The sequence below is a fragment of the Athene cunicularia genome, assembly GCF_003259725.1.
Source record: "Athene cunicularia isolate RWA chromosome 9 unlocalized genomic scaffold, athCun1 chr9_part1, whole genome shotgun sequence".
Classification (NCBI taxonomy): Eukaryota; Metazoa; Chordata; class Aves; order Strigiformes; family Strigidae; genus Athene; species Athene cunicularia.
In genome coordinates this window covers 25,468,500-25,495,019 of record NW_020799110.1, presented here as the reverse complement: position 1 = coordinate 25,495,019, position 26,520 = coordinate 25,468,500, and the positions used below count along the sequence as shown (strand labels likewise).

Below are 26,520 nucleotides of genomic sequence, written 5' to 3'. Positions count from 1 at the left end.
GTTCTATAAAGGCCCGTAAATTCTGTCATTTTATTAGATTTTACTGCACATGCTTTTTTAAAGTTAAAAACGAATACTCACAAGATCTGCCCATAAATTGCTTTATTCCCACATGAAAGTTGGGTAGGATAAACCACAAAAGTGTGAATTCATACCTAGAATAAATAGCAGGATGAAATACAATTGAAGCTAATCAAGCTGGTACCCTCTACCAGATCTCCACTGGCTTCATATTTCAAACCGATGTTTCAAATTAGGTCCTGAGGTCACAGAGGGCCACACAGTTAAAGGAGTTGAGTGTGTGTCTTACATTAATGATCTTAATTCGGGATGAAACCTTACCATTTTAGAGCATTATTTACAATGTGCAATAAAAGGTAGAGAACAACAGTCTGAAATCTGAATTTGTTTGAGCTTTTGACCTTTAGTGTAAAGCATGAGGCAGTTCCAATAGGGAGATGAAAAGCCAGAGAATGAAATTTCTGCAAAACAAAGAGGCTGTCTGCTTGAGAGGCTCAGTGGAGCCTTGCTGCCCAGGAAGATGATCTGCAATACTACTATAGACAAGACTAAGTGGACGCTGGATATTTGACTCAGGCCCTCCCATCACTTTCAGGCTGTCTATCATTATATTTTTAAAATAATAAAAATAAATAGAATAAGCACAGAAAATGTGCTGTGGAGGAAAGCCAGTTGTAGCAAAAGTTGCTTTGTCTGCGAGTCCAAAAATACAGCCTCATTCACTCACAAGAGAAACTATTCATGGACAGAAAGAACACTGCATAATTTGTAGGCCTTTGCAGGGTTTCCCCCCCTCCCCAAGGCTCCCTTTTCCGAGAAACAGCATGAGCCAGACAGAGCTTTTTGCCCCCCTACCAGTCTTGAATATTTTAGGTCTTGTATGGTGAATCGTAAAGAACTGTGACATAAAGTTCAGTTTAACCAACTGCCAAACAGGAAAGCACTCATTACTCATTTAAAAGCATCCTTTGTGTAAATGCCTACAGTAGAGCATGATGAATTAAAAAAAAAAAAATCATCCCACACAGGCAACATAACTAGAGTCCATCTATCCAGCATGGTGCAAACAGCAGGCAGACAATACTTTCTCCTTGATCTGCTTTCTCAAACTGACGTTGTTGATCCGCTGGATTGTGAGGCCATGTACTGTATTTATAAAAACAGAGCACAGGGGCAGACAGCTGACTTGGACTAGAATGTCAGCAAAATCCCTGCTTTTGCTTTGTCTGCAAGGCTTTTATTGCCAACACAAAATCTGAGTCTTATGAACTTGACATCTGAAAAGTTTGTTCAAGGAGAGGTGCACCAATTAATATTTGTTAATATGGACAGTTACAGCACCAGACAAGAGCTCCAATTTACCATGTGCCTTACAATTCTAGAGGATATAAATTACTTAACTCTGCATTGGCAACAGCACAAGCAACAGTAACAAGTAGTACTGTCCTTCTTCATAGTGCACAGATCAGCTGGCCATTTAATCTTACTGCTTTCTTTAACAGTGAAACATCTGAAGTGTGCTGAGTCCCAGTTTAAAGGGTCTCAGATCAGTTAACCTTAATTTAATACCCAGAGACATGTAAGTAAACATACAACAGAGGTAAACCAGGACAGTTCTTTGAAGGTGTCAGTGAAGACATGCCTGAAGTGAAGCTTGTTCATGTAACTCAACTGCCCTTTTGAAGAGCCTTGGACAAGCCCCTGGTAACAGACTATCAAGAAACTCAGCAGCCAGTGCTTCATCCACTTGGAACTGCTTAACGGAAAGACAAACAGAATCAACAGTTCTCAATATGACAAACGATTAACATGCAAAGGGGATCAAAATCACGTCAAAAATTAAACGTGTTTAACATATTCACCTGGTCTCTGAGAAAAGAATTTGAAAATAAGATGACAGAATTTACAGATGGCACATTTCTGGGATAGAAAAAGACAATATGGAGAAAAAATAAAATAGAAAAAAATGTAGTGTGGCACCCATGTACTCTGTTTTGATGAATATAACCATTTGCACCAGTTTAAAATGTGAGTAGGTTCTAAACTTGTACAGCCTTTTAGGATAGGGGCATGCCACTGTAAAAAACTACATTAAATCATCAATATATGATAGGAAATAGAAAGGTGGAAGGTGAGAAAGAAATGGCAGTATTGCTACTTAATTCAAAGGCTTACTGTTCAGTGGAATATAGTATATAGTTTTGGTTTCTTTGCCTTAAAAAGCTAAGCAAACAGTTAACAGATCAGCAAATATGACTGAAGAAAGATGAAGACATGTGAATGAGTGAACAGTAAAAAACTGTATTACTGATGAAAGGAGGAATATAGAAACATCAAGCTTCATGGAAAAGATATATTTGACAGAAAAAGTTTCAAAATTGTTACTAGTATTCAGAAATTAATACGTATTTTTTACTACTGCTAGTTTTGTCTTTCTCAAAGCTCAAACAATCAAGTTCACTGAAATCCCTGCTACAAGGTATTTATGAAGCCAACAACAGAGTAGATCCCAAAAATTAAGCATTTATATGTACATGTGCTCACTGACATTAGAAAAGATAAATGACATAAATGGACATTAAACATTACTTCTTGTTCTTAGAAGTATAGCAAGTTTCATACATTTGTCACATGTGACGTCTAAGATCAAAAGTGGAAGAAAGAGTCATCTTCTCAAATGTGGGATTACTAACATCAAAAAAGACCCAGCAATTATTCTTACCTAATGATTCTATTCATTGTTTACATGCACAATGAAAGCAACACATACAAACTTCTTGTATTAGTTAACAATGCAACAAGTCTTAGCTCAAAAAAATGACAAGCTGAAAAATCAGAATTAGCAAACTGAAGGCCAGAAAATAAGAACTGAATCATACAAACCTGCTGCCTATACAAAGCAATGGAGCAGTGCATTTTAAATCAATCTGTTTATCTCAGTCAATATGTGTATTGGGACAATTATTTGTTTTCCTTTCTCCAGTGTTTAGTCACCATAAAAACCATCTACATGAAAACAGCTTCTGCTTTACAGTTCTGATGAAGCTCATAAAAATGTAACAGAATGTGAAGAAGGAAACACGATGATGCATAGAGATTAGACGTCCAAAAGACAAGAGGTATATGCAGGTCTCATTGATAATATGCTTAGTTCATTTTCACATCTGAGGCAGCACTTTAAACCTAAAGGTTGAATTATGAAATGTGTATCAGGAGTTGTTATCTATCATGTCAGAACTAAAAATCACATGAATTCAAGAGAGACTATTTATTCAATAGTTTCTCTTTCATTTATGGGGCATGGAAGAAACAAGTACAGGAAAATGAACTCTTCTATCTGATAAAGTCTTGAGTATGCTCAGGAGAATGGCAAAACCTCATCAACTACCACAAGGATGGGATTTTATCTGCTATGTAGGATTCCAACTACTTTTCTAGGGCCAAGAATGCTTACACTACCCATCACAAAGCAACCCTTTGGTTTCTGGGAAGAGCAGAAGTACAGACTTTTGTGTCAGGCTTTCCTGACTCTTTCCTGCCCCCCTCTGCACCCCCAGTTTCACATGCGTATGCTTCCTGTGGTAGGCATGAGGACTTGACTGGGCCATTTAACCACTGCAGCTCATTGAGAAGGATACACCAAGGTGCAGAGCTTAACTTCATGCTCTACCCCGGAAAGCCAAGTGGGATAGTAAGCAGAGAATCCCATAGCAAATTCACCCAGAAGTTTTCTTGGCTCATCTGGGATTTCCCTACTTTCTCCCAGCGAACTCACACAGTATTGCTGTTTCAAAATTGTGTTGAATTGGGCCAGTGGAACTATTCTTCTATCTTCCTAGCAACTGATGCTAAGGTGTATACTAAATTGCCTTCTGATTTTATTTACAATACACTATTTCCTCCTAATACCTTAAGAAGTGTAAATACACAAGCAGCAGCAACAAATCAGGTTAAAACCAGTCATGGAGAAGGTAATCTAGAACTGTGTTTGTGTAATAAATCCCTACCTTATGTTATCAATGTGGGAATCAATCTCTGATAAGCAACTTTATATAAAAAGGCCTTTTTAAGGTTCCTCATTTATCCTCCTTAATCTTAAAACTGCCTCATCTAAAACATATTATGAGAATAGGAAACTAATGTGAACTAAGGCTCATTAACACCAAGGGTTGGGGAAGAAAGAGAAATCAAATGCAGGTAGCAAATAATGAAAATCCCATTCATAACAGTAGACACTGTTTTCAAAGACACTCTTCTGTAAACAAGAATAACCTTCTAGACTTCAGAAATAAACTAGAAATCAAAGAACTCCTCCCTGATAGAGGAAACTACACCTCTCCACTGCAGACTCGAAGGGGGGTTTCCTACCCCTCCCAATCTTCTGACACACTCCTGGTTATCTTTTTGTGTAAAATCTGTAACTCGACAATATACCACATAACTGCTTTTGGATTTCTTGCTATAAAGTAGCTGTCTACACGATTACATTTCCAGCTGCTGTTTCACTGTAATTTAATGCTAATTCCATCATGTTTATATCTGATGCTTTTAATACCATTGTCTTCTAAGGCGTTTCAAGAAAGTATTTACCTCAATAAGTCTATACTGGTGAAATTAAATTAAACAAAACAAAAACAGTTGTATGAGCCTCTCCACTGTGGAGACTGACTAGACCGTCTATAAAACTAATCTGCAATACTCCTGAAGCATATTAGTAAGCAATATACAAGCCACTAAGCTCAAGAAGGATGGAATTACAAACACCAGTGAGTCATAAGCAGACAGAAACTAAAATTACAAGTTGATTAAAGATTCCCTTCCATTGACAGCAACAGTGAAAGGAACCATACAGAATGTACTAATTCAGTTCTGTCATAAACTGGTTAAGGCTACTCGTGTCAAGAGTAATCATTTGAGTCTTGTTCCAAACATTCCTCTGCTTACACCATTTTGCTATTCACATCTGTCCTAACTATTATATACCTTTTTATTTAAAGAAAAATAACATATGGCACCAGAGATACTGAGGTAGCAAATGTACACCAATGGGTACAGCTGTCATGCAGGAAAGTCAGGCAGGTACATACACTCATCTGCCTACACACACAGATATACCATAACATTGGCCAGCCCCTTCCCCGAGCAAGAAAGAAATCTTGAAAACCTGTTCTCAAACTCAAGACAAACTTTTCCTATCACTTCATACTTCAATTATTTGAAGGTTTTGTTAGCTGAACTTTTCAAAGCTATAAACACTCTTGCCAAGTATAAGCTTGTAAAGCCAAAAGCACATCTGAACTTCAATATTGCTATCAGACACTTGATTCTCCCCTCACCTGTACCTAATACTTTTAACTTAGGGAATTCTTTCTCACCCTGACTGACATCAGATTCAGTTGTACTGCTTACCAGAGTTTGTGTGCTGGCATTTTATTATTCCTATGTTGGTGGACTTAAACTATTCTGCTTATGTTTTGGATGATCTAGCTGTTTATTCAGCTGTCTTTATTTTGTAATTAGATTACTAACAGCACCTTGAGTTATGCAGGCCAAAGAGACCACACAACTTTCTTTCCTCCTGACAGACCCAACCTTTCTGCATAGAGAAAAGATATCTCCTCCAAGAGGGAGAATAAGAGAGGGTCAGAGTGTGTCATTTCAGTGAAGCAGTGTGTGGAGATCAGGACTGCTATTGCTGGCTACTCACACACAGCAGGTCCTAATCCTGAATGCATTTCACCTAACCTGAGCTTTTTGTAGGACTGCAGCTGTAAGGTTTTACCTGAATTTACATCCTCCTAGTTTTTCTGTTCCAATGAAAATAGAAACTTTTAATACTAATTAACAGAAATTAAATAATTCTGTTTATGATAAACAGCTGAATTCTATAATGATTAAAACCAAAACAAATTACTGGTTTTACTCTAAATTCAAGTAACCAGCATGCAGGTGAAAACATGATTAATTTTCAAATGGAAAAACTACCCTCAGCAAAATAACCGAAGTAACTTGCATTGTGGCTCCCTGCCTGCACAGGCTTCCCCAGGTAGGGAAAGTACACCACTCTGCAAACTGGCTCCACATGAGGATGAATCCTAGCCCCACCTTGGGTAGCGGGTTGGTTAATCACTGGATCATCACTTTATGGGTTGGATTCACTTAACTGTAACATCAATAATCCATTACTGGTGGTTTAATAAGATATTTAAAGAGGCTAAACATGATATTCCAGACAAGCTATTATCAAATGCTAGAAATAATTATTACACTTAAATTGCCAGAATATGTAGAGAGGTTGTCCCATGTTATTGTCATTGCATCCAAATACTGGTTCATTTGTCAAAAGATAAGTAGAAAAATAAACGACCACATTTCTACAAAAGCAAACTGACACTGAAAAAAGAAGACCAGCAGCAATACTTATCTTTGAACAGATCTTCCAAATACAGTTGACCATTTGGCTGGAAACAATGGACCACATCAATTTTGGTGTAAAAGGCATAACTGCATTTTAATTCATTTACAAAAAAGCTCATAGATGTGGTTTAGACAGGAGTTGCTCACGTTGCAAATATCCCTTGCTCTGGCAAGTTCCAATTTCTTTCCAAAGGGTAGGTCACTGCATGGAAGAGCAAAAAAACCCAAGCAGCCTTAGGAGTATATGAAAAACAGTTTTTACTCAGAGCTAGAGTATTTTTATACTGAAACTAGGCTAAACTGCTTCTTCAGTAAATTATCAAAGGAAACACAGCTGAGATTGCTGAAAGAGCAAGAGAGTTAGGGATGTATTTTGGTCAACAGTTTCAGGCAACTGCAAATTCAGTGAAGAATATGGAAGATGCTGCTGTCAATAAAGTCAAAGCACACTTAAGTTCATAATTTCTTTGATAGCTCTTTTAACATGAAACTCAGGGTGGGATCAAGTCCTTTACACACTGAAGCCTCCAAATTATGTATAGGGCTGTGTCAGACTGATCCTAAAAATGCCTCTCAAAGAGTAAAGCTTTATTTATATATTTCCATAATACCAAGAAGATGCTCATGAAATAGCGTATAATGTTTTGGTGCAGTTCAACTGCTTACCAACCTTTAAAAGTCAGCTTTTTTTCCCCCTTCAGTATTTTTCCCCTACAGACTAGGCAGGTTGACTGTTACTCATGTTATCCATGACACAATGTGATGCTATGGGGAAGAGGACTATTTCAGAGGGAGATATGGAAGAATATCCAGTCGTTGGAAACAGATTTGCTAGAACATACCCCTCAACTAACCTTATAAACTACTGTCCTGGTTCAGCTAGGATAGGGTTAAGTTTCCCCAGCAGAGAGGGGGAAGGGATCTCCAGCCAGTCAGACACAGGAGTGTGGGAACTTTTTCCTTTGTGGCTTTGGTGACGGGAAAGAAGGCGCGGGCTGGCTGTGTCCATTACGGTATTTCTCTGTATATCTTTTGTCTTGTTCACTGTTATTACTGTATATTGTTGTTATCATTGCTACTGTTGTTGTTCAGATTGTTTATTACACTGTTATATTAAATTTAGTCTTATTTTAACCCGGGGTTTGTGCCCTACTTGTGTCCAAGGGTGGGGGAGGGACAACGGCAACGTGGTCTCCGGCAGAGCTTAAACCAGCACAGGCTTTTTTGGTGCACCAAAGTGGGGTACAAGAAGGTTGAAACAAGAATCAAAAAGGGACAGACCCTGACTAGAGTGTGTTAGAGCAATCTGTTAGGTGTAATTTTTCTGTTTGTATTTGTATTGTTTGATAAGAAAATGTTTGCAATGCTGGCCACTTGCTTGTGTGGTGGGGCTGGATTATTCCTTATATCTACTGTGTGTTCCCAGTGCTGGTGTTTGCTGTCGGTGGAAAATGTATAAAGGGTCTTATGCTGTTATACTGGCTACTGACTGCTTGTAATGCATTTGTATCAATGTTTGTGAGGGTGGGCCGGTACCTGTTTGCTGCCTGGGCTTTTGTTAGGGGTCTCACCCCCTCTATGGGTGAGCCAGGGGAAGAGATCCTCTCGGTGTTTGAGAGTTGCAATTATTCTTGGAGCCTGCAGGCCAGTGTGATTGTGGCACAATGCTTTCTGAATACCTGCCTGATTTCAGTTTTGGTCATGAGGCACTTCTCTAACAATATCAGTGCCCGGAAATCTGTCCCAAGGCTAGATAATAGTGAGTGGCAAGGGGTGTGGGAAAACATGGGCAAAGGCCTGAGTCGGTGGGCACCTCCAATGCTTTGGAATTTCACTCCTGAACAAATGCAGAGCCCTTAAAAACTGGCGGAGTGCTTAGAAAGGGTGTGTTATCAAGCTGGCAAAACCCAGGAGACACAAACTCACTGCAATGCGTTGGGGACTTGCCCATGCATACCCTGCCCTCTTTAATACCACCCACTGCCCTCAAGGGGGAGAAAGGGCTACAAGATCTGAGAGTTAAGTTACTGGTACAGCAGCTGGGCCGGGGGGACAGGCAGAGTCAGTCTCAGTCACCTCCACCAGCACAGCAGCTGAGCCAGAGAGACAGCCAAGTGCCAGTGTCAGTTGACCCGATACAGAAAACAAAATATACCAGAAAGTCAGTTCGCAAAGTGGGGCATGGGGATGAGCCAGGTCCAGCATGGGAACAGGAGGAAGGGCCAGTGGTGGTCATCCGATCTCTATCCCCGACTGAGCTACGAGATATGCGGAGAGATTTTGGCCGCCTGGGAGGTGAGCAGATTTGCACCTGGCTGCTTCGATGCTGGGACAGTGGAGCCAGTGCTTTTGAAATGGAGGGGAGAGAGGCCAAGCAGCTGGGATCTTTGGCCAAGGATGCTGGCATTGATAAGGAAATAAGGAAACAGACTCAAACCCTCAGCCTTTGGAGGTGACTCCTGCTCAGTGTAAGGGAGAGGCACCCCTACAAGGATGATATCCTATGTCAGCTAAGCAAATGGACCAACATTGAGAAAGGCATCCAGAATCTCAGGGAACTGGCTGTGTTTGATATGAACTATGGTGATCTGAATGATGAGCAGTCACCCATGGACCCAGATCAGGCCCCCTGCATACACCTGATGTGATGAAAGTTCCTGAAGAGTTCACCAGAGGCACATTCGAAAGCATTGCCAATAGTGTCCTGGTAGACAGACACCCAGACTCTAACAGTGGATGGAGTGGTTGGCAAGCTCCGGCAATATGAGGGAAATCTCCCCTCATCTCAACATTCCTGGGTTTCAGCTGTGGAGAAACTCTCAGAGGGCCCAGAAAGTGGAAAAGGACATGTCCTTCGTTCCACCTGCACGGGCTGATGTCTCAGCCACTGGAAGTAAACGTTTCCCCACCCAAGAGAAAGGCAGCAGAAGGTACACACCACGAGGCACCCTGTGGTTTTTCCTCCGTGACCATGGAGAAAACATGAGGAGGTGGGATGGACAGCCCACTGCCGCCCTAGCTGCACGAGTAGAGCAGCTGAAAGGGAAGACCATCACAAAAGGTGAGTCCTCCAAGAAAAGCGCAGCTCCAGTGTCCAGTTGGAAATCCCCCAGAGAGAATAGAATGGCCAACGTTATGTCTGACCTTCTTGAGGGGACCAGTAAATCATTCTTACAAGTGAGTGATGATGAGCAGGATTAGAGGGGCCCTGCCTCCAGATAGGTGGAGGAAAGGGATAATCGGATTTACTGGACAGTGTGGATCCAATGGCCTGGCACATCAGACCCACAAGAATATAAGGCTTTGGTGGACACTGGTGCACAGTGCACCCTGATGCCATCGAGCTACAGTGGGGTTGAATCCATTTGCATCTCCGGAGTGAAAGGGGGATCCCAACAGCTGACCCTACTGGAAGCTGAAGTGAGCCTGACTGGGAAGGACTGGCATTAGCACCCCATTGTGACTGGCCCAGATGCCCCGTGAATCCTGGGCATAGACTATCTCAGGAGAGGGAACTTCAAAGACCCAAAACGGTACCGGTGGGCTTTTGGTGTAGCTGCCCTGGAGGAGGTTGAACAGTTGTCCACCTTACCCAGCCTCTCAGAGGATCCCTCAGTGGTGGGGCAGCTTGAGGTTGAGGAACCGCACGTGCTGACTGCTACCAAGAAGGTGCACTGGTGGCAGTACTGCACCAACCGAGATTCCCTGGTCCTCATCCATCAGCTGATCCGTCAACTAGAAAGCCAGAAGGTGATCAGCAAAACTCACTCACACTTCAACAGCCCTATATGGCCAGTTAGAAAGCCTAATGGTGAATGGAGGCTAACTGTGGACTACCGTGGCCTGAATGAAGTTACGCCAGCAATGAGTGCTGCAGTGCCGGACATGCTAGAGCTCCAGTATGAATTGGAGTCGAAGGCAGCCAAGTGGTATGATACGAATGACATTGCTAACGCGTTCTTCTCCATTCCGATAGCGCCAGAGTGCAGGCCACAGTTTGCGTTCACTTGGAGAGGCATCCAGTACACCTGGAATCGATTGCCCCAGGGGTGGAACCACAGCTCCACCATTTGCCATGGACTGGTCCATACTGCACTGGAGAAAGGTGGGGCTCCAGAACACCTGCAGTATATTGATGACATCATTGTATGGGGGGATACAGCTGAGGAAGTCTTTGAGAAAGGGAAGAAGATAATTGAAATCCTCCTGAAGGCTGGATTTGCCATTAAGCAAAAGGAAGTTAAGGGGCCTGCAAGGGAAATTCAATTCCTAGGGATAAAATGGCAAGATGGGCGTCGCCACATCCCAGTGGAGGTGATAAACAAGATAACAGCCATGGCCCCACCAACCTCTAAAAAGGAGACTCAGTCTTTCCTGAGTGCTGTGGGGTTCTGGAGGCTGCACATCCCGAACTACAGCCTGATTGTGAGCCCTCTGTACCATGGAACCCCTAAGAAGAACGATTTTGAATCGGGCCCTGAGCAGCAACAATCCCTTGAACAAATTAAATGGGAGATTGCCCAAGCAGTAGCCCTCGGGCCAGTCCGGGAAGGGCAGGAGGTTAAGAACATGCTCTACACCGCAGCCGGGTAGAATGGCCCTACCTGGAGCCTCTGGCAGAGAGCACCTGGGGAGACCCGAGGCCGACCTCTAGGCTTTTGGAGCCGGGGATACAAAGGCTCTGAAGCTAATTATACACCAACTGAAAAGGAGATACTGGCAATGTACGAAGGAGTTCGGGCTGCCTCAGAAGTGGTCGTCACTGAAACACAGCTCCTCCTGGCACCCCAACTGCCGGTGCTGGGGTGGATGTTCAAAGGAAAGGCCTCCTCCACACATCATGCAACAGATGCCATGTGGAGTAAATGGGTTGCACTGATAACACAACGGGCTCGAATAGGGAACCCCAGCCGCCCAGGGATATTAGAAGTGATCATGAACTGGCCAGAGAGCAAAGATTCTGGGATGTCACCAGAATAGAAGGTGACACGTGCTAAGGAGGCCCCACCATATAACGAGCTGCCGGATGAGGAGAAGCGATATGCCCTGTTCACTGATGGATCTTGTCGTATTGTGGGAAAACATCAACGATGGAAGGCTGCTCTATGGAGTCCCACACGACTGATCACTGAAGCTGCTGAGGGACAGGGTGAATCGAGCCAGTTTGCAGAGGTGAAAGCCATCCAGCTTGCTTTGGATATTGCTGAGCGGGAAAAGTGGCCGAGCCTCTAACTCTACACCGACTCGTGGGTGGTGGCAAATACCCTGTGGAAATGGTTGCAGCAATGGAAACAGAGCAACTGGCAAAGTAAGGGTAAAACCGTCTGGGCTGCTGAAGTATGGCAGGACATTGCAGCTCGTGTGGAAAACCTCATTGTGAAGGTGCACCATGTGGGTGCCCGTGTACCCAAGAGTCGGGCCACTGATGAACATCGACACAACCCGCAGGCAGACCAAGCTGCTAAGATTAGAGTGGCTCAGGTGGACTTGGACTGGCAGCGCAAAGGTGAACTGTTCATAGCCCGGTGGGCCCATGAGACCTCGGGCCACCAAGGTAGAGATGCAACATACAGGTGGGCTTGAGATCGAGGGGTCGACCTCACTACTGACATCATTGCAGAGATAATCCACAGATGTGAGACGTGTGCTACAATCAAACATGCCAAGCAGGTGAAGCCCCAGTGAAATGGAGAGCGATGGCTAAAATACAGATATGGAGAGGCCTGACAGATCGACTACATCACACTGCCACAGACCTGCCAGAGGAAGCATCATGTACTCGCAATGGTGGAAGTAACCACTGGATGGCTGGAAACGCACCCAGCACCTCACGCCACTGTCCAGAACACCATCCTAGGCCTTGAAACCCAAGTCCTGTGGCGACACGGCACCCCAGAGAGAACTGAGTCAAACAACGGGACCCACTTCCGAAACAACCTCATAAATGCCTGGGCAGAAGAACACGGCATCGAGTCGGTCTACCATATCCCCTACCACGCACCAGCCTCTGGGAATATTGAGCGCTACAATGGACTGTTAAAAACCACATTGAAAGCACTGGGAGGTGGGACCTTCAAGACCGGGACATGCATCTAGCAAAGGCCACCTGGCTAGTCAACACAAGAGGATCTGCCAGTCGAGCTGGCCCGGCTCAGTCGAGACCTCCAAGTGCTGTAGATGGGGATAAAGTCCCTGTGGTGCGCATGAGGAATACCTTTGGGAAAATGGTCTGGTTTGTCCTGCGCCAGGCAAAGGTAGAGGCAAACCCATCCATGGGATTGCTTTTGCTCAAGGACCTGGGTGTACCTGGTGGGTGATGCAGGACCATGGAGAGGTCCGATGCATACCACAGGGGGACTTGATTCTGGGTGAGAACATCCCATGAATTATGCTGTGCCTTTTTAAATTGTTATTTTGTTATTGTTAACTGCTAAATGGCAGCTGGACATGATGCAGATGGTATAAAGGGGTGGATTATGTCCTGGTTCAGCTAGGATAGGGTTAAATTTCCCCAGCAGGGAGGAGGAAGGTATCTCCAGCCAGGTTATTCATACCATGTTGACTTCAGGTATGTTGGGGCAGCACGGGAAGCTTTTCCTGTGTGGCTTTTGTGGCAGGAAGCATCGCGAGCGAGCTGTCTGTAAACCATTGCGGTATTTCTCTGTATATCTTTTGTCTTGTTCACTGTTATTACTGTTTACTGTTGTTATCATTGCTACTGTTGTTGTTCAGATTGTTTATCACACTGTTGTATTAAATTTCTTCTTATTTTAACCCAGGGTTTGTGCCCTATTTGTGTCCAAGGGTGGGGGAGAGACAACAGCAATGTGGCCTCCAATCCCAGCAGGGCCTAAACCAATATAACTACCAATATGTTTTCATATGAACTACAATGACAAACTAAAGGCACAATCTGAGTTTGAATACACAGTGTGAGATAGCAACAGAACATTTCCCAGAAAATGGTGCTTAGTGAAAAGGTTGGAAAGTTCATATAAGCAGTAAGAGACGTAGCTACTTCCAGAAGTATGTTTCTTGCCTCTTCCATTCCTTGTTGCAACTGCAATAAATATTCTGCCAGCACAACCACCCTCAAAAAGTTTGATATATGTGCCTATTGCAAATACAATTTGTATCAGCAACGACAAGTGATCTTGCTAGTTTACAGCTTATACTAATTCCTAGAGTGAAACAAGCTGCATCAGCAAAAGGCGATTTTTGTTGTAGAACTATACTTACACTAGCACTTTTGCCTGTATTGAGAGTTGTAAATAAGCACAGTCTTATTGACTGTGTTTGACATTTCCATGCTCACACAAGTTTTATGTGTAGATCTCACTTCAGGTGATCTCATCCTCACTCCACGAAACTTCTTATAATAGCTTAATGACTTTCTTCCAGGTTTCAGAGAAATCACTGAAACCAGGCAACAAACTATCTTCCAAAAGGTGCATGCTTTTCCCATCATGTAAAACTGAAGTTCAGTGGAGAGTAGGTAAATTTTCACATCTGAGATTACCAAAAAAAGCATATGCGGCTCTGTGGGAAAATTTGAAGGGGTTGTACAAGGTAGGCAGAAATTACCAGTCTGATTGCTAATTTATAGCAGCTGAAGTTTAACTTCAATTTAAAACATCAGCAATTCCACAATTACCAGAGAATTGTTGGTTTGGCAACCTTTTCTTCTCTCTCTTTTTCCTCTTTTCCCCCACTTATTTACAGTACTGTCAAACCAGAACACAGGTCTATTCTATTTCCTACACAGGTAGAGCTATCTTCCATCTTTTGAGGGAGAAATTACAATAATTGGAGGAAATCTGATTATGGATTATTTTGCTGCTTGAGTCATTACTGGCATATGTAGATATTACAACTCATGCAGTATGTAACACAATCTTCAATCTCTAGTGTAATTAGGAAGAAAAAGGGGAGTTAAGGACAGGCCAGAAATATCTTAATCATCAATGAAATCTGCAGCAGAAGCTTCTGGAGAGAGCCATTTAGATTTTTTTTTTTTCCTTTACCCTAGGGTCCTTGATTGATGCAAAACTGATCTCAAAACAGATTAAACAAACAATGAAAATACATATGGGGAAACTCAACTGTAGACTCCTGTTTTAGATGGTGACAACTGGTCAAAAATTTAGAAATGTCTTAGTCTGTTAACAATCTAAAGTCCTCTGAAGAAGACTTTGAAAAATTTGCCAAATACTTAGTGAAACTGTCTTGAAATATCATAAATTAGAAGGGTGGTTGATGGAAATTCCACTGATAGAAAACCAAGCACCACAATTAGCCTTCAGTTTAAGGTAACAAGCAGTATTTAAAGTGAGACTTTTGAAAAATTATCAGCTGTTTGACATGCTTTGTGAAGATCAACAAATACAGACACATTTCAGTGTAAAGACAATGAATAATAAATATTACTTTCACACTAAGACATTAACTTTCATATTGCAGTCAGACATTTTGACAGTCAGGGTACTGCACAAATGCAGGCATAGAAGCAAAAAGTGAGGCAATGTTAGGGGAAAGTGCCATTATATGGCACAGTTGAAAGCAGTCAGAATTGAGCTGAAGAGGAAATAGTCGGACTACTACCTAGGACTTCACTAAAACAAGAAATGTTTAACGCATACAGTATTGTTTTATGATCAGGCTCTGCCTCATTCAAATAAATTTCCTCATTTCAGTCTGCTTTGGGTCACCCTGACACCTTTTGCAATTTGTATATCCTCAAACTGATTAAGTGGCTGGAAAACCAAATGTGTATTTCAAATAATGTATCTATCACCCAGTATTTTGGATGACTTAGGCAAACTCAGTGTTAGGCACATGTGCTCTGCTACAAGAGAGATAATTGAGAAGTAGGAAGCCCAAAGTAAACACACTGGTTACAGAAGCCATCACAACTGAGAATCAACACTGAGGATTAAATAACCTCAGCATTAACAGAGGTCCCGTTTTCCAGCGATCTGCATCAGTTTGCTTGACTTGACACTAAAAACGCTGCAGAGAATCAGGACTGACGAATCTGGCCACTGTGGAAAGCTGCTTGCCTTACTGTTAAACTGCTTCTTCCTTGCTGTTTAATAAAAACCTATTAAAAATTAGGTATCTGAGGTCTTTGTCATCCACCTAAATAAACAACAGTGAGTACTGAAAAGAGACGTTCATTGCTCCCAATTTTTTCCAATCTGTTATGTCTTTGCCATGAAAGTAGAAATAACAACAGTTCAGGTACTTCCTCTTAAGACAACTATACAACCTTTAAAACATTTTCCCAGGAGCCAGAAAAAATCCAAAATTTTCACCAATATGCAGCTACTGCCTGGGAGGGGTCCTCTCCTCTCCCTTCACTAAGCAATTAATTCCAATCTCCTTTGAACCTTTACAAAATGCTGTGGACAATTTTATTCAAAAAGAAAACTGTTGATGACATGCCTGTCACTTGTATCACAAGCACAGAAAACAGTGTAATGTCTGTCTTGCTACCACAAGCTCATAATTTTTGCATCTGCTAGAAACAGCTGATGAGATCATTCACTAGACTGTCCTGAAGTAAAAATATTAGCTGTCAATATACTCAAGCTCTTGGATCAGATGGGACAGCCAATCTCATGACACTTTCCAGGACTGCCTGATGCCTGATTTTATTCCTACATCTCCACCTCTTCTTGCTTAGTACAGTGGGGACCCTGAGAGATTCTTGAGATTTGTACACCAAAGCAAAGAGAAGTACACCTATAACTGTAGCAGGGTCAGGATTTTGAAGCATTCCAGCTCAGGATTTACTATTGAGTGCAATTGTTCTAAAAAATAAAACAGGAATTAATTTTCCTGGAGGATGGGTATTTGTCTCAGAGGCCAATTTCTTGCAGTATCTATCCCAGTTAATGTCATGTCAAACAATCCAAACTTTTTTTTCCCAATTATTTTAATTTATGGGACTAATGCCTACACACAATTTAGTATCAGGAACCACATTTTCTTTTACCTTTCTTGACTGTGCTATTTGAGAACAATGTAAATGTAAAAAAAATCTCTGTAATAGAAGGTATTTTCCTTGCAAATGAAATGGCTGCACTGTACTTCCCTCTATCACTTGTGTATAAGGTCTCAAACAAGACATATTTTTGAACAGCAGTATTTTATTAGCTTTATTCTCTTTCCTCACCTTGCTGGTGGTAAGAAACTGAGTCAGCATGGCACTACTTCAGAAGCCAAAGTCAGATCACCCTTTAACCACAAAAAGCAGTATTAACAACTTGCAATAATTTGAAGGAAACAGCTCAGATGCAACAATAGGGAAACTGCTCTAAAGTGGGACTCAGGAAACAGGCTCAGATAAGATGATTTGCCGAACTCAGCTAAAGGCTGTGCATGACATGGTCAAATCACCTCCTCTATCACATGTTTAAGTTTCTATTGGATATGACACATGTACTGTCTCTCAATTCAGAAACATTACAGAAACTCTCATGGTCTCAGACCACCAGGCACTGTGTTATAACCACAGGGAGACCACCAAGGTGCTACAAAACTGCTTTCAGCATTTCCACAGGTAACTGAAAACTAACTAGCAAAAGGTAAATCATATCTCTAGTACTATCCTCTGCTCAGGATAAAACACAGAGGTGGTAAATATGACTAACTGTGCAGTGTGTTACTTTCCTTCCCAGGCTTGCTCTGAAGAAGACATTTGTTTCCAGAGGTGTTGGTTCTGCACCTTCTGTGAGCACTACATGCTGAGTCCAACCACCCCTGAGCGAGCCTGACATTCTCTCCTGACTTGTGTCAGCTGTCAATGCACACTGACTGAATAACGCACATAATGAAGTGTCCTTATTCCCTTATGTAAGGGAACAAGTTCCCACTACAATATCTGCAGAGCTTAATCTACAAGTGCAAGACAGAAAAGAAGCCAAAAAATAAGACATCTGTAACAGAACTGAGAAGACTCCCCATAAAGATGCCAAGGAAACATATTCTTTTCTCCACCCCCTCCACCCTTCAAAAGTATTAATAGGAATTAAAAATAAAACAAGCAAGAAAAAAGCCCTTCAACCAGGTCAAATATGTGTTCGAGTGGAGGTAAGAAACCACTTAAAGCTCTCACAGGATTATACACCCCTTTGACAGGTCTGATAATTTTAAAGGCCTAATTCCATTACAGTATCTGGCAGCCTGCAAGGGCACATTTTACTAACCATAGGCCACCAGGTCATGATAGATGTTGACAGAAAACGTTAAAGGTTAAGTAGATGTAAGACCATAAAACATTTCAAGATTTACAGTGCCAACAATGCTAAGTAGCAATCATGGCACTGTTTGAGAGGAGAAAAAATAGTTGGGTCTTTCCACCAACTGCAATCCCAGGGAGCCCTAGCAGAATCAGGTGTCCAGGACAGCCAGCACTGGGCATGCTCACATGAAATGAAAATCCTCTTTGCAATATCAAAGTCCAAATTTCATATGTTACTTAAAATTCATCAAGTGCAAGATCGGATTAATTGAGGTTAGCAAAACATACCCATACAATAGATTTTTCACTAGTCCTCTTCAGCTGGGAAATACTGGTAGCTGCTGTGCAGCCAGTAGCATCCAGTAGCTGCAGTAGTGCCACAGAGGAGTTGCAAGGCAGGAGACATCCAGGCAGCAAGGTCAGGCAAACTGCAATTGTCTCTGTGAAACAGTACAGCATTCTGACTTGGAAAAGCAGTACTCAGATCCTCACCGTGATAAGGATCTAAGCCAACAGTTGAAACAATTGAGCAAGATACAGTAAATGTGTCTTAAATCCCCCTGCAAAACTTATTCAAGAACAGTGGTGTAATCACTGCAGGTGGCAATGCGCACTTCAACTCTCCTTGAGTATTTATGCAACACATTTATGCAGTTGCATCACCAACAATGTAATTTTGATTGCTTACTCCTTAAAGGTGTCTAGATACAGTGACAATGGCCATAATCACAGTTAACCTTATTCCAGTCATTATATATAAAACCTAGTTATTTCACATTCCAAACTATTTAATGGAAAGGAAGGTATTGCAGATCACTGTCTGTGTGTGGAAAAGGCTTGGAAATTGCTCTGCATACTCTCTTCTATAAGGTACTATGAGAATAGCCACAAAAATTCTTTAGGTTTTTCTTTTCTTTTTTTAAAAAGAACTCCTCTGAGTGACATCTATCTGGCTAATAAATTGCCAACACCACTAACAATTAAATTAAAAGCTGTTCAATATGTAAGGGGGAGGGAGTTGACTACTGACCAAATCTGACATACGAATAGCTTGCTAATTTGTCAGCAAGCCAAAATAAATGGAATGGGCTGGCCACAGGTGCAGGTAAATGCCTCAGAAATAGACATCAATAAATCATTTAGCTCTCTACAACATTTTAGATTACAGTCATTTAAAAAGAAGGACATTTTTGCCTTTGCAAAGTGATTTGTGAGTGCTTTAAGTAAGCCATTTTAAGTCAACACTTAAGATGGTATTTTAAAACTTCCTTTTTCTGATCTCTTATACCCCACTCAATTTAGCAGAAATTATAAACTGTATCATGTGTTCTTCTTATTGCAAAATACATAACCCAAGATTACGGGGTATTACATACTAATGATCAGCTAACTCTCCATGTCTAAATCTCTCTCTATGAGAGAATAAATCCCCCCTGATATTTTTTATAGATGTAGAGACAAAGAAGAGGCTTGCTGAATGTCAGGCAAGCCAGAAAGCCAACATACTGGTCTCACTAAATGTAGAAATGTGTATGGAAGGGTGAAAACTGTGGGTCATCATGTATTAAACGTATTCCTTACAAGTAAAATCACTTGGGCCTCATAGTTCACCATCTCAAACACTTCTTCAAGAAGCCAGACACTGGCTATCTCCTCTTTCTGCTCAAACACCATCTGCTGGGTCATTTTGCTGTGAAAATGATACAAGGAGCCACAAATAATAACAGACAGAAGCTTAATTGCATGTTCAAAAGAAGGTTACCCTCATATTAAAACCAGAAACACAAATAAACAAGGACCATCTATGCTTCTGTTTTTCAAAGAGCTTAAAAGTATATTCACAAGCCATAAAGTAATTTAGTAAAAAGATTAAAATCTTTTGTTTGTAATGGACTAAGCTACATTAATGTTTCTGGTTTTAACCTGATTCTAATGCAACTTTTGCCTAATGAAGCGTGTTGCTTGACAGCCACAAATTACTTTAGGTAGTCACTTTAAGGATCTTCCAGGTAAATCGGTCAATTAAAAAATTACAGTATTTCCACCCTGAGGAATAGTTAGAAAACATATATAGCCATTTGGAAAACTGACTGGAACAGGACAATTTGTGATGGTCTATTTGCAAGAAGGCAACATGGTTTAGAAGTTTCTTCCAGACTAACCCCTCAATTGTCCTACTGCTAGAAAAACAGTAGGAATGCATATGGATGAAAAGATATGTAGGAACACGAACGACTGGTGCTTACTTCCAAAAATATGCCATTTTATTATACCTAGGATAGGAAGAGTTTTTACACACAACCAAACATGACAGCCAGGCTCACTGTCAAACACGCATTATAAATCAGAGCTAATAGACAAATCTGGACAGAATCCCAGTTACAGAGTCAAAGTTCACTAAGGTATTATCAAACTTACCAAAACCACAAAGGGTGTGACACAACCCTGTGGCACATCTGTCTGAGCAGGAAGGCTGGAATTAAAGCTATGGGCAGCAGCAAAACAAGAACATTGAGAAGTATCCACAGTAGACCCCATATTGTGGTCTAACCTCAGCCAGCAACTAAGCACCACCCAGCCGCTTGCTTACTCCTCCCCTCCTAGTAGGATGGGGGACAGAATTGGAAGGATAACAGTGAGAAAACTTGTGGGTTGCAATAAAGACTGTTTCATAGGGAAAGCAAAAGCCACACATGCAAGCAAAGCAAAACAAGGAATTCATTCACCACTTCCCACCGGCAGGCAGGGGTTCAGCCATCTCCAGGAAAGCCAGGCTCCATCACGTGTAACAGTGACTTGGGAAGACAAATACCAACATTCTGAATTTCCCCTCTTTCTTCTTCTAAGCACAGTTTCAGCACTTTTAACAATTTCTTTGAAGTCTGGCTAGAATATGGGTAAGTAAGTGGCAATAAATAAGTGGCAAAAAAATCCACAGTATTTTTTCTTTTCCTACTACTAATGCAGAAATAAGGTTGTTAATAAATTGTCAAATATATTAAACCACTAAAACAACAGGTTAGTAAAGCTGGTCAGCAGAGCTAGCTGAGTACTGAAAAGAATCACATGATAATCTCCTATTAGCTCACTGTTAGCTTCTTGGGCTTGAAGTAATAAAATATACCCAAAAATAAGTAAGGGAGTGATTTTATGAGCATCCCAGGTTGCCCTAGTTCTGCTTCTGTTGAAGCTCTACTTCCTTAATTTGTGACTAAGTTAGGTCAGAATGATTTTGAAAATCCAGTGCAAAAATAGTTTTAATGATAAGCATGTGAAAGAAGGAACCCATCCAGGTACTATAACATTATATTTAAATAGCTTTCTAACAGTCTTGTATTTACCAACAATTCTGGGTTTTTGTTTGCTTACAGGATGTCAACACAGACAGGAGTCCAGCTTGCCTACCTCCTGAAATTTAAAGGATTTAAGAGGTGTAAGTGGCACTCAGGAGGTAAAAAGAACACCAACTACTAATAAGAAAATTCAATTAAGAGGATTACAAGTTGATAAACGTTAAATGTTATTTGTCAAACTGGTGAGAGCTGTACTTCAGTTATAATAAACAAGAATTAGAAGCTTAGCTAGGTGTCTGAACATTTTATTGGTACTAATAAAGACGACTGAGAACAAAACTAACTTTTTTTCCTGGAATAGGTAAAACTGCCATTGGTCACACTGGATTACTGTCAACAGAATGAGTCTCAGCAAGCTAAGAATCAGTATTAGTAACACACTCCAGAGAATGCAAGACATTGGAGAATGATCCAGGTCAAGAACTGGAGAAATGTATATTATTTATTATAGGTATACTGAGTGGCAGCCTTCCACACTGCTGAAGTAACTACTGTCCCAGAGTCACTCATTTTATTTTAAAACTACACCTTGTCTTGATTTTAAGGAGAAAATTCTTCAGGGAACTTCCAATTTAAAATGGGAAAAATAACCTGTCGTGTTCTTTCTGGGCTTGTCTCTGTATTGAATCTGCAGAGGAAGAGCCTATGCGCGTGCCAGACTGGCTGGCTGCTTTCTTATTGATGATGAAAGGATATGCACTCTGCACCATGCCTTAAAGCCTATTACTGCTTTGCTTTATCATGCACTGGTGTATCTCTGATAATTATTGAAACATCCGTTTCATCTGAAGGCTAGTTCTTCCTTTTACGTTCTAGTTTAACAGGTTTTGTCACTAACTTCAAATTATTCCAATACTGAAGAAGTTGACTTTTAGTTACTTCTTGAACAACTGTTTTATATACCTAAATATCCTTTTGCTAAAGCATTTTAGAAGCAGGTATACCTAGTGGAACTTTCATCTTTCATCAACTTTTAGAAGAGTCAAGAGATATTAACACAATATTTTTTTTCTAGTGTGTTAAATTTTACCTGGTTTTATAAAGATGTTTGGTTTGGTTGCTCAAAAAAACCCATCTGTAACTCCACACTACAGTGAAACAGATGCCATGTATAGTGTTTTTCACAGAACTTTCTGGTTTCTTCTGGAAAGGCAGTAGAAGAAAAACTGCCCACAGCAAACTCTAGGAAATTTAGAGGACAGGCAATGGGATCATTTGTTAAAGCAGTATTTTTAAAACCCCCAGGATACATCTATGCTGCACCATATGCTGTACCCTGCAAGGTATCGGAAGTAGTAAACCATCCACTCAGCCTGCACTGCTATCCACATGGCCCAGCTAGGTTTCTGACACACCAATTAGATGACCCAGCTCTAGGTTGGATAGCTCTGAACTACAATGCAGTAATAGCTGAGCAGCGCAGGGAGGAAGCCACTTTTCCCCACCTTTTAATTTTTTTCCTTGAGCAAAAGGAAAGCAGCTTTCTGTCTATCTGCTTACAAGCAGTTTCACGGCAGTCTGTTAACAACAGCAGCTGCTTCTGCTTGTTCCACCCAAGACAAAACAGAAGTTCCACTTGCAAGAGCAGCCTCAGAGGAAGGTATTTCCTGTGGCAGTCTGTTCTAACCGAAAGGAACAAAACCAGAGAGCATCTTCATTGAGACCTCTGGAACATCATTTTAGCAATGTTACACATGGTAAGGTTTTGGATTTATTTGTGTTCCCCTGGCTAGCTCCTTCCCTGACTAGCTAGCTCTTTTGCCATTTAATATAACGTTCTGCCTTTTATTGTGAGAGAAAAAAAATAAATCACAATTGTAAAATCCCACAGAGTGAGTTTCCTGTTGGCTGCACTCTAGTATGATTTCTCGCTGCTGTTGATCAGTAATATCCCTTTTGCTGGTGTCCTGGTGATGAGAAAGCAGCTTGCGTTTTACATAGCACCAGTGACAACTGAGGATGACATGGGAACTTCTGTGTCCTCAGCTAACATTGTAACATAGAGAAACACTGTTCTCTTGTCTTAGTTACACATCTTGTAACTGGAGAGTTTTGGGGGGCTAGATTGCTATATTAACCTTTACAGCAACAGAAGGCCTGTTTTGCCAGACCATTCTCTCTAAATTATCTCACTGTAATTAATACAGTACCTGTTACTACAACAACAAATTGTTTATTAATTGAGCCCAAAGTATCCTCCATTATTCTCTCATTGTTGGTTTGCACCCTCTTCTTTGCTTTGTAACCAACAGCTGGTCCCTGTGCACTACGAGGGGACAAGCTTCCCCCGGTGTTCCTGGAGCAACAATAAGGGTTCCAGGACTAAATGCTACTTTCAGGAACAAGTAATGCCCCTAAGAGTGCATGTGTTTCACTAAGTATGAACACAGGAACACTTCTGCCAGGACCAATGAAACACTGGTGTGCACAGATTTGACATTTGCACCCATTCTACTACAATCTGTATAAGATTAAAGATTTAAAACGAAGTTTCAAACCTCTCGTGATCATATTTTCAATTGCTACCATGACACTGTACCTTGCACATTCAGATGACTTCTTCACTAGCGAAATACCACTGCATTTGCAGACATTATTTCCCCAGAGATTTTCTGATGGCTCCTCCAGAAGGGTAAAAGTGGGGTGGATGGGAATAAAATTAAGTGGGTTTTTACATCAAAATTTTCATCTTAAATTCAAAACTGAGCCTTTGGTAACACTGCTTAAACTCAAACTGAAGCGTTACTGACCAAGTTCTTCTGAAGTAGATTTGCATAAAACCAAACACTTGTTTGCAAGTTCTACTACACCTCAGCTGCCATCTTGATTTAAGTGCTAATCAAAAAGGGGAACAAAATCCTGCTAAGCGGATTGGCGACAGCACAGAGGAAACATGCTTTTGCTTGACTGAGAGAAGCTTCTACTTCTACGCATGATTAGCTGCTGATAATTACTTTATCAATATAACTGTAATAAAGTTCTAACCTGAGGAAAAATTAAAGGAAATATTAGGCAACTTAGAGCAATTTCAGCTGGATCTTAATTTTACATACTTCCATTTCCAGGTAGTGTTTCAGCCATGCTAATTGTTTCATCCCAGACTAATGACTTGGTTAGCTTAACTTGATTGAGACATGACTTCCTGAAAGAAACTGGTCTCCACAGTAACTTTTCTCTCCAAAATCTAACAGATTTGCACAACAAACATCATCATCATCTGCAGTTTTATGAGCAAAGATAAGTTGTTGTCATAAACACAGGTTCAAACTGGCCAGTTGACCCCAGAGATCTGTCTACAAGAGAGCATTTATCTCATCAAAAGTCAACAGATACTAAGGGTTTTTCAACCAGATCTTATCATGGGCTCACCTGAGCTCAAGGGAAGTAGTTCTTATGATTTAAGTCAACACTTGTTTTGGCTTCAGTGGACACAGGATCACTGAGGACATTACTTTAGGCAAAGTCTGTTTCACCTTATGCAGGGATTTTACTGATCGAAGAGCTGCTACATACAATGGCAAGTCTGTTCCCGCAACGCACCATGCTGTCAATGTCTGAGTTGCAAACACTGAAGCTCTATAGATGCCCTGCATTTTATTTTTACTGTACATTAATATATTTAATTTTATTCAGTTTTAAGTTAAAGTTATTATTTGCTTTAATCTGTGTAACTAAACCAAAAAATAAACCAACACGCCAAGTTCCAGTCTGGCATCACTAGTTCAAAACTTTTTGAGAACTCCATAAATGGTATGCAAATTAAACAATCTTTCTAGCTTTTACACTGGCAAAGAGATAAACAAGACACCTGTCAACACAAGGGGCAAAAAACTTGTCAACCTGAATACCCATGACTGGCATTGATACTAATACTTTTTCAGGATCTTCTTTGAAACCACTTGCCACAGATCTGAGTTCTGCATGGCAAGGTCTTTCTAAAGAGAGCAGAAATGAAATGGTGGCAGCAGTATTGTCATTGCTGTTCGCTGAACAGCTCATCACGTTCTGACAGGGCCAGACAGGCTAAAGTTGGAGAAAATGCCACTGATAATTGCCGTTGCCTTTTGGCTTTATGATTGCAGATACAATAATCAAGATTCTTGTAAAATCTAAACGGTTCACCCCCTAAAATAAAGATACGGTGAAGTCCAGCTAAATTAGCCATCCGGCCCTCCTCTGGGGCAGCCCCTGGCCAGCACCCCCCGGCCGCCGCACACCACCTTACCCACAATGCACCCCCGCGCGGGCGCGCGCGCGCGCGCGCACACACACACACACACACACACACACACGCTGGAGCGCGCACACACACAGGCACAGGCGTCCCCGCTTGCACATGCACGACCCCCCGCCCCCCAACTCACCCACAAGTTACATGTCATTCAGGAAGGCCGGTCCGCCTCCGCTCCCCCTCCGCGCCGGAGAGAGGCCACATATGTCTGCAAACACTTCTAGGCAGAAAGCAGCCAGTGCAGAACAAAGACAGCCGGGGTTGCCTTCATCTCAGCACAAGGCAGCCAGTAGCTATTTCCAAGCTTGTTCGCTCTCCCCCTTCTGAGGGCACCCTGCTCTGTTTCTGCCTCTCTCTCTCCTCTTTGCCTGTCCAGCTACTGCACAACACACATCAATTATTCATTGCTTGTCTCCCGGTTTCCAGGCAAAACCAATCACAGATGGAGTCTTGCTAATGGGCTCATGCCGTACTTGCCAACAGGCTATTTGTGCTCAAGCTACAACCCTCTAGAGACAATAAAGAGAATCAGGTTAAGCTTTAAAACTTCACACGTACGCGAACAGACCTAAAACAGCAATATCCATGTAAGCATCCCTGTGACATTGCTTAGGAGTACGTCTTCGGCACACAGCACGGCAGAAGGCTGCTTTGCATCTTCTGAAAGGGTTTTAAGAAAATCAAACACTCAGAAAAATCTCACCTCAGCTGCATGTTACTGATATTGATGGTTTTCTTTTCTGCCTCTAGTGATCCATCTCTTGCTTTCCCATTACACCTCTCCCTCCTCTCATACTCATGCACGCACGCGCGCGCGCGCGCGCACACACACACACACACACACACACGCGCGCGCGCGCAGCCACTTTGCCAGAAGGAAGAGAAAGAGAGAGGAGGGAAAAAAAAACACCCAGGCAGCTCACATTTCAAACTTGCAAGGAGGGGTGGTGCTTAAAACGCTAGGACAAAGCCTCTGTCTCTGGCATCCAACCAAAATACTAAAATAAATCCCCTCGATCAATTAATTGGAAGTAACACTTGTTCGAGTCCACATAACAGACCATTAAGGGCACTGGGGCTTTAAAGTCCTTAGATTTGGGAAATCTTACACACTTGTTTCCCCCCTACCCTGTTTGCTGAATGCTGTTGACTAAATCCATCAAACTAGTCATACTAATTAGCGTCCAGAGCAGCCTCGGCGGCAGAGCAGCGCCCAGGGCGGGCGGCCCCCGGCGGCCGGGAGTTTCCTTCCG

The 26,520-nt window shown here is 41.8% G+C and overlaps 1 protein-coding gene across 11 annotated transcripts in view; it reads right to left on the bottom strand.

Moving 5' to 3' along the window:
• The window catches only part of ZMIZ1 (zinc finger MIZ-type containing 1), a 307,061-nt gene that overhangs the window by 72,237 nt on the left and 208,304 nt on the right, over nucleotides 1-26,520 (bottom strand). Inside the window, exon 1 of one of the 11 annotated variants that reach the window (XM_026855136.1) lies at nucleotides 25,971-26,119. The exons of 9 other annotated variants lie outside the window; for them this stretch is intronic. The gene's annotated coding sequence lies outside the window, so the exon portion shown is untranslated. Of the gene's footprint in view, nucleotides 1-25,400; nucleotides 25,622-25,970; nucleotides 26,120-26,520 lie in introns of those variants that run through there. One more of the 11 variants, XM_026855137.1, reaches the window with a different exon arrangement.